A 15791-nucleotide genomic window follows, 5' to 3' on the forward strand; every position below is an offset into this window, starting at 1 on the left:
GGTACTTTTATCTCTTGACCATTTCTGCTTATATTCTTAAAGTGATATATTGTTTTTAGTTGTTTATATGTTATTGCATGAATGTTTAAGTTACCATTTGGCACTTTTGTACGGTGGAGCCATTTATTTATGTTTGATATATGAATAACTTATTATGCGATATGCTGTTCACAACTGTTTTGCCTAACTTTTTATGCAAAGTAGTTAATCTTAATTGATTTCCATTCTTATGATAGCTGAATGATCTTTATTACCAGTTATTATTTGAAATCTCTTTAGATCGCATAATAGAAGAAATACATCCCGGGTTAGCATAGATTGGATATGCTTTTTTCATTAGATTACAATAGCATAGAATTAGATTAAAGTAGCTTAGATTAGAACTCTTAGATCAGCATCATCCAACTCTGCACACACACACACCCTTAGATTGAGAAACTGGTCCCATTATCCCCAGTCGAACCTGCTATACCAAACGGATAAGGAGCTGCCAACCAAGGTCCGGACCGGGCAGGTATCCCCCTTATTCTCGACCCGATTTTCAGGGCCTCAACAGAAGTATACGCAGGTCCACTTAGTCAAAACATCATATACACGATGGTCCACAGAACAAAAAGAGTGTATACGTATAACACACTCCCACAGGAAGAAAAGCCTGTACATGTTGGAAAACCAAGGTTTTGGTCCGAGTTATTTGATTCGTGGTATTAACCCTAGGTATTTGGTCCGTGGTATTGACCCTAGGTACTTGGTCCAAGGTATTGGTCCTAAGTCATTTTGGTCCAAGGTATTGGCAAAGGATCTAAGTATATAAGAAGGAGAAGATCAAGGGCTAAGTACGGAAGTAATGAATATCTTATGAAGGGTTATGTGCAAGTGTATGGGTTTCTAAGGAATACTTCTATCTAAATTATATTTTATGTTGCAGGGGCTATGTTTGTAATTTGATCTGAAATACTTTGTGCACATTGAATTCAATATTGGGTGCCACTCAAGTGGGTCTGCACGAGATGCAGATCCAGGCATCACAAGTATAGACTAGTGGGGCAAAGCAGTGCAGCATCAACAAGTTTTCCGTCGAGAACTCTAGAGGCAGCAGAAATGGTGCCCACACTGGATCCCCAGACCATAGTGTTGCCGGATGGAGCACTGACTGCTGAAGAAGAAGCTGATAGGGCCATTGTCAGTGCCCTCAAAAGGGTTGGGCTAAACTTGGTGCTTCCAAATGAAGCCCTTCACACCCTGCAAGATGGTGTGATCGCGGAACTTCGAGCTCGGGAACAGCATGCACTGAATGTTATCAGTGAGCAGAAGGTGAACAACGCTTAGATGGTTGTACAGAAGAAATCTTCCATTGATATCCTTAAGGCCACCACGGAAAAGAATGAGCGCACGACCGCCGTAGTGGTTGAGGCATGCAGGATTGTTCTAGAGTTGAACATCCTCGAAGATGCACCAGTCAACGCAAGGAGCTGGAAGCTCGTTGCAGGTGTGCTTAAGGCACAAATAGAGATTGCTAAGGTTTATTTTGAACTAAACCTTAAGATCATGGAACTTGAGTTGAGGGCCCAATCTTCGACTCCACAAAAAGTTAGAGAGAAGCGCAAGAACACTATCAAAGATGTCATGGCAGCTATCAACACCATAGTGAAGGATTGCACTGTGCTCTTCGAGCAGATGCTAAAAGTAGTTACCAATCTGCAAGAAGATCCCAACCTGCAAATACTACAAACTGAGGCACTAGAGTTGCATCAGAGGTACGACAAGGTCAAAGCGACGACATGCACTGTCGGTATCACGCAAAGGTTAGCGAAGTTGGAGGAAGAAAAGGCACTAAAGGAACATGTGGATGTAGCTCAGTGCAAGCAGGTAGTACTAAAGGCCAGATTGGGGCCTTGGCTAGAGGAAGCCTATGTACTCACTACCTCCATTGAAGCAAAATTAGCTAGTCTGCAAGCGACACAGCAGAAAATCCAGGCAGATAGTGCAGAACCAGTGAGGGAGTAGTTGCTCAAGAAGGCTAAGCAGGCGGCGACGCAGTGTACCGCTAAGGTTGCAGTCATACAGGTGGAGCTGGTAGGTATTTGCGACAATATCTCCACACCAGCCGAGTGACTCGAGGCAAGTCACTAGACTTGTGTTGGGGACCTGTTGGGAATGGGTCCCCTAGGGTACATTTTTGGGTTAAAAGCCCAAGTTTTGGGGCTAAAGGCCCAAGTTTTGTATAAAGAATGTAAAGTCTCCACATTTTGTGGCTGCAGAGCATGAAGAGGTAAATAGTCAGAAAGGGTTTCCACCCTTAGTTTAGATAGCTTGTGTCGAATTGATGAGATTCACCCTTGGTTTGCAGACCATGGGAATGTATAAAAAGAAGTATTAGAAGAGTCTAAAGGAGGGCAGTTATTAGTAAGTTCTTGGTAATTGATTAAGGTAATGGGTCTGTGAGAGCTAAGAGCGAAGAGTCTTAGCGTAGGAAGAGGCTCTACAGCGGAGTGTGCAGAGGCTTAGGGTAGAAGTTTGCAGCTAAGTGTGCGGACCCCTGCAGTTGGGTGCACAAGGAAGTTAGAGTCTGTACTAGAGATCTGAACCATCAATAAAGAGAATTGTTCTAGAGATATCTGTGTATGAGCTATTTTACTTCTTTTATGAATGTTTGCAATTATGTTATGTTGAATACTAGGTTTATGATTTAATGCTATATTAATGCACGCATCTATGTGTTTTACTTTGTCATATGAACGCAAGTAAGAATATATGTTTACGCGAAGATAATCATAATGTATGTTGAAGTTAACCAATACTTAAGCTAATCTGGTTAGACACAGAAGTAAGACTAATTGCAGAGGCTCTTAAGCATCTGAATTCATTATTTAGGGTCAGTGAAGGACGATCGGAGACCTTCGCGAAGGTTTCAAAGCCGAATAAGAGAAGTACATTGATAAGCCCTAAAGGGCTCATAGGTCTACGTGAAGGAAGGTTTAGGGTATAAAACGACATCACAACTATCTCAAGGTGCAAAAACTTGGTTCTTGTATCCCCCCATACTGCTTCGAGTGAGACTCCAGCCTACGCTCCGCGGATTGATGCCGGAAGGGCCAGTAGTGTAGTGGTTTTCTTGGCTAATTAACGTTGAACCTAGGTCAGGGACCATCAAGTCAATAGTAGCCAAAGTAGGTGAAGTTTTTAAATCCCCAACCTCCTTAATGATTTGGAGTAGATAGAATCTCCCATTTGGCGAGTTGAATGCTTGCCTTGGATTTATTCTCATCCAAAGAAAGTTGAAATTGACCTGACAAATTTTGTTAATAATAGATTTCAATTTTTTTGTGAGAGTTAGCCGGTAAATAGGTAAACCCTCAAGGAAAACCTTTAAAAGTTTTTTCTTACCACCTAGAGAAAGCCAACAATAGCACCAATGGTTGATTCTTTTTTCCACACACTTGACAAGCCAATTTCAGTCATGTAGATGGTAACAATTGGTCTTGATACGGAAACCAAATTATATGAAACCATCATTCGGGGAGCTCCTTTTGAAAGGAAGGAATTTAACCACATCTATAATGACCTACTACTGAGTGTGGAAGTATAAAAGGAAGAATTTGTTACACCTATTTCCATACCTGTAGTAGAGCATAAAGAGCAGAAGATATGAGAGCAAGATTTCCATTCACTAATTGTTCCTTCCCCAAAAATTAGGATGCCATCAACCAAAATAAAGTTGGAGACAATAAAATATTTGGTAATATTGATCCCTTTGATTTTTCCTTCTCTTTTAGATTGATTGATCATCAAAATGAGGCTTTCGATGATGAGCAAGAAAAATAGAGGGGATAGTGGGAACCCTATTGTAAAATGTAACTAGGTTCAGTCTTCACAATGACATGTAATTATGATCTTTTTAAATGATGAAATAAAGAGAATAAATTTATTTTTGTAGTGACTTGCTTCATGGGTTTCATGAGTAGGATTTTTTATCCTATATGGCTTCCATTGATAACCTTAGGATTTGTCAAATAGTCAATGTCATGTATGAAGATATGTAAAATATATTCTAGTCTATAGGACTGTAAAATAGCCCTCCAAAGACAAGAACGGTTCTCATCTTCATGTCGGCTTCTAGAAGGAACAAATAACACAAGTCGGCTCACAAATAAAAGACACATCCCTTCATTGAATACATGTCGTCTTATTTATGGGACAAACTACTATAAATACATGGCTAGGATCTCCGCATTTACACAGTTCACAAGTTCGGATTCCTCTAAGATTTTCAGACATTTTCTCTGAGATTTTTGGGTGACAGTGACAGAGGCAAGTTCGGATCTCGGGTGGCCTAATGAAGGACTACAGTTCAGATACTTCAATTTTGTATGTCTCTATGGAAAGTGGTAGAATGAAGCTCGAACATGTCCCTCTGTGATTTTGGGTAGATAGGGATAGTGAGAAGTTTCAGATCATGAGATTCAGATGACTACTTTAGAGAAGAAGTTTCGATACCCTAAACAGAGAAACACAATTTGAAGAGGAGGCTACAGTGAGGTGTGAAGTCTAGGAGCTATGTAATTCAGATCACAATGAATGAGTGACAAGTTTGCAGTATACACAGTGATGAAGTCTCACCATAGTGTCACAATCTCAGTGGAATCTCAGTAAGGGTCTTGATGCTATATTTGTGCCATCATAGAAGAAATATCTCAGTAATATGACAATGTGGAGGTCTTACAGGTCGAAGTGGAATAGGATTCAAGACGAATGGTGACTATTAAGAGAACGTGTGTCTTGGTGTTGGAGTGGCTAATAGGTCAAGGGTCTTGGTCTTGGTATTCGTCAATTAGAATCTCTATAAGAAGAATTTGTGTGGGTTTTCCTCTCAAAGAGTGAGAGGTTTTGGCCCTAGCTCATAGCCTACATGTTATGTCTCTTGTCTATTTATGTTCATGCATTGGTTAATGTTCGATGAAGAAGAACACTAATAATCTAACATGAAGAAGATCCTAATCTAAACAAGTAAAAAGCAATCACAAACAAACACTAATAGAAGAGAAATCACCTAATGCTAATTCCTTATATTTCTCAACATGGTATCATAGCTAAGGTGTTGAAGTCAGAGGAAGGGAATCTAATCAAATAGACACTCAAGGATCGAGTTTCAAGAAAGGCATCAAATCAAGTCAAAGGTTATCAAAGCAAAAGATCAAGATCTACATTGAAGGATAAAACTCTAGATCAAATAATAAGTCTACAACAATAAAAGTTTTGAATCCTCTAATCATCATCAAAAGACCACAAAATCTGTCATCAATTTATCTACAAATCAAGGTAGCTCGAAGGGCTTTAAAGATGAAGATCACATCATTTTGAAGAAAGCCAAAACCATAGTAGCAATTTTGATCTGCACTCATTCACTAACAAAGTAGTTGAAGTATCTTGAAAGAAATAAGGCATTATCATATTCAAAGCTATGACGCAAGTTCCCTATCATTCAAAAAAGGTTCCTCTCCTTGCCCTTGAATAAGATCATCCAAGGAAGAAGAAAATACATATTCTTCAACCATCATCAAAGTGATCAAGTACAATATATCATCTTCACTTGTCAAGTAATTATATTTCATTCTTTAATCAATTTAGTAAAATGACTTCATGTTTGCAAGGAGATCTATAAGTTGGATGGGTCATCGAAATTCCTTGCATGGAAAAGGAGGATAGATATAGTCCTCGAAGAAAGTGAATTCATTGAACACATCAATGGATAGGTCTCCTCTGAATTCATGGAAAGGGATTCTTATGGAAGGTCCCCTCATATATCAATATTGGAGACATCAACAAGATGTATATGATAAAATCGTAAGAAAACTCTCTGAAGCTGTGGTAAATAAGGTCACATGAATTAGATTTTATCTACACAACTTAGATCTGATCTACACAAAAATTGAAGGTATCAAAGAATGAAGGGATATCTTCATAATATCTCATCTACGAGATCTAGGAGAGATGATAAGAAGATAATCACCGTTGATCTAAAATGCACTAACTGATGATCAAGGTAGACATCCATGGGGATAAGAAAGTTACCTTGTTCGACAACTTGTGATTTTTATGCAATATAGAAGAGGACAAGTTGAAGACAAAAGTATTGAAGGTTAAGGACTCAAACATTTGCTGGAAGGAAAGGAAGTTTGGAAAATTCTAGTCCTTAGGAAAGAAAAAAGAGCATAGCTAAGATTCAATGATATGGAAATAAAGACTTTGGACTTTACAGGAAATATTTTCCTAACAGGATAACATCAAAAGAAATAAAAGAAGCCCATATCACCAAAGAAGTGGAGGAAGCTGAAGAAAGGAAGTCCAAGAAAAGAGGAAGTAAGAACTCTCAATTTAGATAGTCTCCCTCACAAAAGTTCTTGTTATAGCTTCTAAACCTTATATGATATGGCTATAATAAGATGCATCATGGCATCATGGAATCATTAGAAGCAAGAGCTCATGGAATCACCATAGGAAACATAAAGGATGTCTGATAATCAACTTTGAAGGATATAGCTCTTGGTGACCTCATTGAAAGATCAAAGAAAGAAGTAATTTAGGACAAGTCTCATCATACATATGTTTAAAAGGGAAACATCTCCTGAATAAGGATATTCAAGATGGAATCCTCATTGGAGGATTCACCAATCTAGAGAGAAAACAAGTGTTTCATTAGAAACTCCAATTTTTGGAGTTCATGGGATGATGGTATGATGACATTAGAGATGAAGCAGATCAAGGGGTTGAAGTTATTTTCAATCGAGGAAGATGTTGAAAGAAGCCTAGATGACCTAAACGTAAATAAGTTATGTATTCTTGTATATAATATTATAATGTCATGTCGTATGGTTGTAGGTAACATGGATCACTACTTCCATCTTGAGAAGCATGATCAAGGGAAAAGGATCTCCTCCTATGAAAGGATGCAAGAAGGCATAACTCACACTAGATAAAATCAACATAATATGTCCTCATATGAAGTATGAGATGGTTGAATACAATTAAGGAACTCTAATTGGAAGCTCCTGGAAATGGACCATATGAAGAAAGGAAGGAAGAGATCGTGAGATATGAAACCATGATAAAGGCAATCAACATCCAAAATACTAAGAAAAGTTGACTAGGAAATCTCCCGGAAAGATATGAGGACTCTAATGGAAGTATGAAAAATATGGAGACCCTTGAGAATGGATATATTTAGGAGATGTGTCAACATGTATGCAGGATGTTGATACTTATAGGAAGATTTCATGGTGAAAGATCATCACAAAGGTAAGTTTGATTTGAAGTATTCATTGATTATTTTTGAACTAACATCTAGTTGGGCCTATGTATGGCTGTCAAAGGGAAGATCTATGAATGAATTCCAAGAATACCATATATAAGGATGTAATGTCCTTCCAAAATTATGGCATAAAAGCAAAATGACATGAAGCAAAGCTAGATCGAAAATCCGATCGATCACTTTCTGATGAGTTGAGGACATGACTAACTCATGGACAAAAGTGATAGATGATTTGTGTCCTATATAAAAGTTCCCAGAGTTGAAGACCCCTTAACGAAGAAGAAACTAATGACATCGAAAGAAGGAGCTCTTCAAGAAGATGGTTCTTTTAGGATCTCCACATGAGGAGCTGCGATAGGTCCCTGGTTAAGAGGGAGCTTGAAAATAAGTTTCTTACTTGGAAGAAACTTGGAAAATTCCTAAGCAAGGAGCTTAGGTACATTACTTTGTGATAGGAATGAGTACATTACTTTAATGGAATAAAACCTCGTGGTTTGAAAAACGATAGATAGACACGTCATTCTGCTCACCTGGGAAGACAAAATGGAGGATTGTGTAATAATTTGTCATCCGACGCTCTTTCAGGATGAGATAGGGCATCCAACAGTAAGAGTAGTCATGGAGGATCGATTTTCTTTGTGGAACTAGGGAGTTTAAGAAAATAATAGTCCTTATGGAGCATATCTTGAGCGAACATGGGTGGGGTATGTTCCTAGAGAGACAACAACATTGTGCTCTGACCTTGTGGAGAGATAGAGTTGTTAGTCAACACCTTGCTATATAACAATGTTGGTTGATATGATGCTATACAAATGAGTTACAAATCTGAATTCTTCTTATGAGAAATTCTTCAGATTGAGAATGACCAAGTACCATTATGAATACCTCCCTAGTTAAGAGGGAGTGTTGTAAAATGTAACTAGGTTTGGTCTTCATAATGACATGTAATTATGATCTTTGTAAATGATGAAATAAAGAGAATAAAATTATTTTTGTAATGCCTTGCTTCATGGGTTTCATGAGCAAGAGTTTTTATTCTAGATGGCTCCCATTGAGAGCTTTAGGATTTTTCAAAGAGTCAATGTCATGTATGAAGATATGTCAAATGTATTCTAGTCTATAGGACTGTAAAATAGCCCTCCAAAGACAAGCACAGTTCTCCTCTTCATGTCAGCTTCTAGAAGGAACAACTAACACAAGTCAACTCACAAATAAAAGACACATCCCTTCGTTGAATACATGTCAGCTTATTTATGGGACAAACTACTATAAATACGTGGCTAGGATCTCTACATTTACACAATTCACAAGTTCGGATTCCTCTGAGATTTTCGGACATTTTCTCTAAGATTTTTGGGTGACAGTGATAGAGGCAAGTTCGGATCTCGGGTGGCCTAATGAAGGATTACAGTTCAGATACTTCAGAAGTTTGTATGTCTCTATGGATAGTGGCAGAATGAAGCTCGGATATGTCCCTCTGTGATTTTGGGTAGACAGGGATAGTGAGAAGTTCAGATCATCCTTGAGATTCAGATGACTATTTTGGAGAAGAAGTTTTGGTACCCTAAAAAGAGAAACACAGTTCAGAGAGGAGGCTACAATGAGGTGTGAAGTCTAGGAGCTATGTAATTCAAATCACAGTGAATGAGTGACAAGTTTGTAGTGTACACAGTGATGAAGTCTCACCATAGTGCCACAATATCGGTGGAATCTCAGTAAGGGTCTTGATGCTATATCTATGCCATCATAGAACATAGATATCGGTAATATGACAACGTGGAGGTCTTACAGGTTGAAGTGGAAGAGGATTCAAGAAGAATGGTGACTGTTAAGAGAACATGTTTCTTGTTCTTGGAGTGGCTAATAGGTCAAGGGTCTTGGTCTTGGTATTTGTCAATTGAAATCTCTATAATAAGAATTTGTGTGGGTCTTCCTCTCAAAGAGTGAGAGGTTTTTGCCCTGGCTCATAGCCTACATGTTGTGTCTCTTGCCTATTTATGTTCATGCATTGGTTACTATTTGATGAAGAAGAACACTAATAATCTAACATGAAGAATATCCTAATCTAAACAAGTGAAAAGCAATCACAAACAATCACTAATAGAAGAGAAATCACCTAATGCTAATGCCCTAGATTTCTCAACAATCCCCTATCTTAGGCCTCTAGAGCTGGAGAAAAATCCAAAAGGGGAGCCATTAACAAGGACAACAAAATTTGTAGAAGTAGCACATCTTATGATCTAGTTTTTCATCAAATATTTCAATCCGATTTTGGAAAGCATCATTCTCAGAAAAATTCAATTGACTCAGTCATAAGCTTTAGCTAAGTCCACCTTGAGAACTAGGGAGTTATCTTCTTTGTCTTAATAGAGTGAATCATTTATTAAGAAATTCCAATGGCATCATGTATCAACCTTTGAGAAACGAAGCTAAATTACTCAAGGGAAACTATATAAGACAACTTAGGCTTAAGTCTATTGGATATGACTTTGGTAATAATTTTATAGATCATATTACATAGGGAGATGGGGCAAAAATATTGAATGATGGTTGGCTTGGAGAATTTAGGAATAAGGGAAATGAAAATAGCATTAATTGCACCAAATACCATTCCCCTAGTTTTGGGTTCTTCGACAACATGCAGAATGTCTTCTCCCATAAGGTCAAAAAAGGCGAGGAAAAGTTCCATAGTTCAGTGATATAGACTGGGGTTTTTATCCTTTACAAAGGATTCAAGGACAAATCTTAGCTCTTCCATAGTGACCAAGCAACATAGTTTCTATGCTTCTTCATTTGAGAAAAAAGTAGGGAAGTGTTGGATAACCTTAAGTTAATCCTTAAAAGTGAATCCAGTTGGGTCTTTAAAAATATTATAGAGGTGGCCCTTGGTCACTGCATTCATCTAATTCTGAGAGAAGTGAGTGTTTCCCAAACTATCCTGAATTTCCCAAATAGATTTTTTTATCCTTTGATGGTGAGCAAAATTATGAAAGAACTTGGTTTTTTTGTTCCTTTCTTTTAACCAAATAGCTCTACTCTTAAATCTCCACTGAGCTTCTTATACTTTTAGAATTTGGGAATTTTTATCAGTTAAGGAAAAAATATGTTGTTTAATGGAGGCAGGGAACCCTTTATGAAGGAAGATGTCTTATGTAAGCTTTAGATAACAATTCACATTTTTACTGCAACTCATAGTCTTTGGCCCACTGTCTAACTCTAACTTTGAGGCTTGTCATTTTTAGCATCCATAATTCCATGTAAGACAATGTGCCACTACTCGTGAAACTATGCCACACTATGTGGACTAGAGATCTGAAGGAGTTCTCCTTTAACCAATGGTGATTGAACTTGAAAGGGAACCTTGATGGGGTAGGATGGAAGTCGAGCTAAAAGAAAATAAGTGAGTGGTCAGATATGGTATCAAGAACAACCTAATACATATATTTATTTAAGGATGTGGCAAAATCCTCAACAATCAAGAAGTGGTCGAGGCATTTAGCTATGCCATGCACTCCGATTATTCCATTATTCCAAGGGGTAACCATAGGAGAGGTTTGAATATCTACCAGCTTAGAGTCCTGAAGAATATGGGAAATAATTGGGGCAAAAGGATTAGGACGCAGATTGTGACCCCAAACTTCAAAAGTGGAGGTAGTAAAGTTGAGGTCACCCGCTAAGAGGAGGGGGCGGTTATTAAGAAAGACACATTAATGAATTTGTGACCATAAGTCTTCTTTATTATTATAGGGACCATAACAGTTAACAAGAGTGATTTCCTGATTCCATATTTTGAGGAAGCCTTCCATGATGATCCCAACTATGGATCGAGAAGGATGAAGGTTCACTTATAAGGGATTCCACATTACCACGAATCCCGTGGAGTGGCTAGTAGAATCCACAGTACAAAGAAGCCAATCAAGGAAGGATTTGTGTAAGATCCCTGACCTTTTTATCAGAAACCATTGTGTCTTGAAAATAGATAATGGATGGGCGATGTTGTTCAAATAAGGAGAAAAGGGTACGGTGTTTTGGGGACCCTCCTAGATCCTTGAGATTTAAAGACATCATAATCATGGTAAAACCTTGGATGGGGGCAGCTCCACTCTAAGGGCCCTAGAATGGTTATATGGTAGGGATTCTTGGAATCTATCTCCCAAATCAACACCTTCTCTGGCTAGATCCTTTTTGTTAGGATTTTTCTTTTGGGTTGTAACATTAATCAAGGATGCAAGATTGGGGGTTTTGGGAATACTTGAAGGGGGAAAGGTATGGATAAGGGAGATAAGCAGTGAGTCTCAATAAGAGGGGCGAAGGGAAGGAGGTCATGATCCTTTGGATAGGCCAATTGTGATGGAGGACGATCGTGCAAACTTTGAAGTGGTAAGGTCTGTTATGGAAAAGAGCATCATATGAGTAGAAGAAGACAAAATACTTCCCAAAGAGGCTTGGAATAAGGATGATTTTGGCAAGTCCCATTCGCTAAGAACTGGGTTGATGTGGGTGTAAGAGGAAGGTGACAACTTATGAGGGTTGTAGAGAGGAGGGAAAGTGATAGGATCGATCTCAATAGATGAATAAGTTATTTAGTGTTCCTCATTAAAAGAATCAGAATTTAAAGCTATTTTCCATAACAATAAGGAATATTCAGGTGTCATAGGCTAGATATGCTTACCCGAGATTAAGTTCAAATTGGGATTAACAATGCCTATATAGCTAAGGGAGCAAGGGAAGCTGTTAGCCGACAATGAAGTTTGTGTGCCCATATCCTTCCTAGGAGGGTTTACTCATTGCATTGCAAATCAGAGAGTCTTGTTGGACCATCTGTACCACCTTTGTAATGAGTTCCACCCTTCCCTATTGTGGAAACTAGATTTGCGACCTCATTCCAAAAGGGTAAATCTGCTGAAACAACTTGTTGCAAAGAAGGAGACCCGTTGTGATAGGATTTTGTATATGGTTTAGAGTGACTCGGGGGGATTGATTTTGATCTCGAGTGGTGTCTGTAGTTATAATAGAATATGGGTACCAAGTGATTTTTCTTTGATACATGAAATTCTTGCTTTGCTGTGCATATTTTGTCTTTCTAGCACCTAGAAGAGTCTCACAGTTTTCTTTGAGGTGTCTGACCAGATGGAAAAGGGTATACTTGAATGGTACCTTCCAATAGTCTAGGCACTGAATGAACGAGGGATTGTTATGATGGATTGTGAGTTCAGCTGGTAACCTTAGTGAGATGTCAATTTCAACTAGCACCCAAAGGATTCTTTTGTCGAAGGAAACTAAGGATTTTTCAACAAAATAGAAATTTTTTCCAATAGAGTTAGTCACCTGCATGACAATGTGAGGCATCCAGAACTCCAAGGAAAAGGCTTCTAGATTAACCCATAAATAATTTCATTTTGGCTTCTTGGTGACAAGATTGAAACCAACCTACCACCTTTGGAGCCACAAGTATCCACGTCCCATTACCCAGGATTTTTGCAGTTCTATGCCTAGGTCCCCTTGGTCGAGAAAGTGAAAGTGATATCAGCTACTTATTAAGAGGATGACCGTTAGGGTACACCCTAGCAAGGGCTTCCACTTCTCTGAAACCCACGATTGGACTTGAGACTCTGAAAGTGATACATATAAATTTTTCCCCATTAAAGCTCGGGTTTTCAGGCTAGCTACTTTGTTGAGATCAGAATCGCCCTCCATAACCAGAGATGGGTTTATTTCACATGAGATCTAGGATTTGGTTAGTTTCTTTTTTTGAAATGGATTACGAGTGAGGGGAGGGAGTTGGAAAGGGGTGGAGTAACTTTCAACAGAGTATTATCATCTAACACAGAAGAAGAAAGTGATGCTCTGGGTGTCATGTCCAAAGGTAGGACCAAGAAAATAGCTTTCAATAAAATATTGATCCTGTGAGATAAGGGAGCCCGATAATTATGACCACGAAGGGTATGAACAATGTGCACGGATCCCACAAAGACCAAATTCAATATGAAGTGCTTCATAAAGGGATAAAAAAATAAAATGGAGCGATAAAATTTCTACATGGAGAGAACCGTGAAGGAAAGACAGAGTGGGTCCAAATTCTGGGATGACTTTCAAGGATAGTGCAAAGGCTGACCAGTGCCATCATGGCTAAGGGATCCTGCTAGGGTTCCTACTAGGGATCTTCTACACTAGAAATGCATTATTATCACATTTTAAATATCAATATATCAAATACTTATAAGGATCCAATTTTATAAAATGTAACTTTTTTAACATTTAATTCTATTTCATGTATTAATTCTTTCATATTAAATAATATTAAATCAAATGACAAAAATTACACTTTAAAAATATAGATTTTTTTCAGTACTTGATAAATCCATATTTAAAATAAATATATGCTATTTTATTTCTTAAAACGTTGTCATATACATATCTACTTGCATTATTTATTTTTATTATTATAAACTAAGTAAAAATTCTTCTTTTCCCATTTCCATAATCAAAATATCATCAAAAATAAACTTTTGTTATTGTTGTTTTTGTAAGCATAGGTAGGTCCTCCTTTTCTATTTATATAAAAACAAGCTGAATCCACATATTGTCAATAGGTGGCCTCAACTTTCCCAGTGGGAAACCAAGTCTGTTGGCCACCTATGCATATTATACGCCATCCAAAATTGGTAAGTTAACAATCTTTCTACCCAAGCTATATATACAAAACTATTTATAAACCAGTTTTAAACACAGTTCCCATAAACATGCATATATAAAGAAAACTAGCCGCTAAAAAAACAGTAACCTGAGATCATGAGCTTAGTCTATTCCTTGGGCTCGTCCTAGTCTGGCTCAACGACTGCTGGATCTTCGGCTGAGCCTTCGTTCACTGGTGTCATTTCCACGATACAGGGGATGTGTCTCTGTATACGGTCAAGTCTCATATCCTGTTTACAAAGCTGGAACTGTATGGTTTGCAGGTCTCGTTTATAATCAGGCATATCTCTGGTTATCAATGCCATCCCCATGGAAACTTGCTCCACCGCTTTTCCAACCAGCCTCTTCATGAGCCAGTACAAATGTAAAGTTTGTTTATATTGAGACATCTGGCCTCTAGTATTGCCAGGATCAGGAATGAGGTCTCTCCACTCTTCCATCTCTTCCTCCGAGTCCTCTTCCTTAACCCTGTCTTCCATCTCCTCAATAATTTTTCTGATCCCTACATCTGTGTCTTTCATATAAGCCTTGGCTGCTTCCTTCACGGTCTCATCCATGGGACGTCTTCCCAACCTTTTGCCTAAGGTACCACTGTCCTGAGAGCGCGGTCCATTATTTGTCCTGCCTCTTCGACCATGACCTCTGGCTGCCCGTGCCATGTCTTCACTCCCTTCTATCTGTTCACAATGTGCACAATACTTAGTCAGGATAAAACCATCGTTACCCACCCAAATTCCCATTGTTTTTTAGGGTTCCTGTCTGCCTGCACTATCTCTCTTATGCCTGCACTCCTTTGCTCCCAAGTACCCCAATGAACTTGGGATAGTCCACCCCTTCTCCCTACTCCCTCTTCCCTGTTTTTCTTTCGGGTCTCTGGGTACTGTCTCTCCGCCAATTCCCCATTCTCCCTCCTTAGTTTCCGAAAGGCTAACCCCCTCTCGAAGCTGCCCCAGGATAGTGAACCCATGGGTCTGCCTACTAAAATTCTCTCCCTTTCTACCTTGCTGGCTGACACCACTCCCTCTCTTTTCAGTGTTCCCCCCCTGGGAGGTCATCTCCTTCTTTCTTTGGATCTTTCCTAGTTTCCCCTCCCAAACTCACTCCCTTCTGCTGCTCGGGCTTCCCTCCCCTACCCAGACTCCCTGTCTAGAGAAATTTTCCAGACTATCGGACCTCCCAACCTCACTGAAACTCTCTATTTTAACCTTTGTATCCTTGGTTCTGAACTCAGCAGGCCCCTCCCTATTATTATCTATACCCCCTCTCCTTTCCTGCCTCGGAGCCGAGCTACCGGGCCCTTCTCTCTCTCGGTTCCTGCATTGTTTATATAATAGAGCCTCTACACAAGGTCGTTCCTTCCCTCCCTGCCCCAGGTTTCTTACCCCTCCCACCATACTGCAATTTTCTTTTCGAATTACAGAGCAGAGACAGTAGACATACCCGATATTACGCTTCCTGTATGCTGGATGTTTGTCTGGCTTCCCCATTGTGCTCCTTCTTCTTTTCTCTTTCACTCTGACCATCCTTCCTTCCTTACCCCCTCTTTCATACTCCCTCACATCAACCTGTTGTCCCATCCTTCCTTCACCACCATCCTCACCACCTCTCCTCTTCCCGACATTCCTCACACCACTTCTCTCGTCCGCTCTACAGTACCTCTCCACGTTCTGCCTTACAATCATGCGAGCTGCGGTAAGTAGTCCTCGCACTTCCCAGCTTCTGACATTGCCATTATGACTTCTTACCCTCTCCGTCACCCCGATCAGGGGCTTGTTATAATCATTGT

This window comes from Pinus tabuliformis, chromosome 4_2 (assembly GCF_031772625.1).
Source record: "Pinus tabuliformis cultivar Carrire ecotype Pingquan chromosome 4_2, CPIR1, whole genome shotgun sequence".
Classification (NCBI taxonomy): Eukaryota; Viridiplantae; Streptophyta; class Pinopsida; order Pinales; family Pinaceae; genus Pinus; species Pinus tabuliformis.